Source organism: Mustelus asterias, chromosome 11 (genome assembly GCF_964213995.1).
Source record: "Mustelus asterias chromosome 11, sMusAst1.hap1.1, whole genome shotgun sequence".
Lineage (NCBI taxonomy): Eukaryota > Metazoa > Chordata > Chondrichthyes > Carcharhiniformes > Triakidae > Mustelus > Mustelus asterias.
This window is the reverse complement of record NC_135811.1, coordinates 79,348,800-79,350,002: the sequence shown is the minus strand read 5'-3', so window position 1 is coordinate 79,350,002 and position 1,203 is coordinate 79,348,800. Positions and strand designations below refer to the sequence as shown.

At 48.4% G+C, this 1,203-nt stretch overlaps 1 non-coding gene across 1 annotated transcript; it reads right to left on the bottom strand.

Annotated features, from left to right (window-relative positions):
* Positions 1-282: 282 nt before the first annotated feature.
* Positions 283-474, bottom strand: LOC144501076 (U2 spliceosomal RNA). The gene has a single exon (XR_013499049.1). It is a non-coding gene; the product is annotated as a U2 spliceosomal RNA (small nuclear RNA).
* Positions 475-1,203: the final 729 nt, after the last annotated feature.

Genomic DNA, 1,203 nt, shown 5'->3' with positions numbered 1-1,203 from the left:
TTATTCCCTCTAATTTTTTCCCCCGATCCCACCTATCTTAGTAAGAGGAATAAATGCTGGTAGACCCTAGGGGGTGACTAGATTTTTACTGAACCTCCAGCTCCTGCAGTGAGGGTGTTGGCACGGGCAGGTGGAGGATAGGTTACTTTTAGCCCCTTATAGAAGATTTTTTAAAATCCAATTCAATCAAATCAAGTCCAATTTAGAGTCTCAACAAGTTGAGACATTCCTGATCCAAGCCGACAAGACCAGGGCTCTCACCTCCTGTCTTGGGCTTGATCTACATGATCCAAGCTGATTGGAGTAGGCATTGCACCTCCTCCAAGGCTTGATCTCATTTGCACCTTAGCCAAAAGGCCAAGATGCCGCTTTTAAAAATTGCTTCAAATGAAGCTAAAATGTAACCTAATGACTTCAACCAAGCACAGCATGTCGATACTACACTTGATCTTAGCCAAAAGGCCGAGAAGATTATTTTTATAGCTGTGGTGAACCATCGTTGGTTCCCACTGGATAGCACTGGGCCAGGGCTGGCCAGCACTATGGGAATATATATAGGTTACTGTGGGATTGTACTAATGTTGTTGTTGGGCTAGGGTGGGATTGATACACCTGTGGTTGTTACTGTTGTGGCACATCCCAGTCGGGCTCCGCCTCCTGGGAGAGGTATAAGACCCCCTGCTCGGACGGGACCCCTTCAGTCTGGGATAGTGTGTTAAAGTTCTGATAGTTCCATTGTTAGTTAATAAAAGCCTTCTTTTACCGAAGCTTTGAGCCTCGTGTCCAATTGATGCGCATCAATTTTATTAACTAACATTAAACTCTCGACGGAAGAAAAAAAGAAAGGAGAGTATGGAGCAAATCCTTAAGCCAGAACGTCTGACACTAGATCCACGTGCGGTGGGCGCTTCTAACACCTTCGACCACTGGCTGAAGTGTTTTGAAGACTACCTGGCAGCCTCCGCAGCGGTCACCACAGATGATGACAGACTCCGGGTCCTCCATGCGAGGGTAAGCGACACAGTCTACCTCGCGATCCGTGCGGCCACCACTTACCCGAGGGCCCTCGACCTTCTAAAAAAGCGCTATACGAAACCTCCTAACGAGATCCACGCTCGTTACCTCCTCGCTACACGACGTCGGCAGTCGGGCGAAACCATGGAGGATTACGCCACTGAGCTCTTGCAGCTAGCCAGGGGCTGT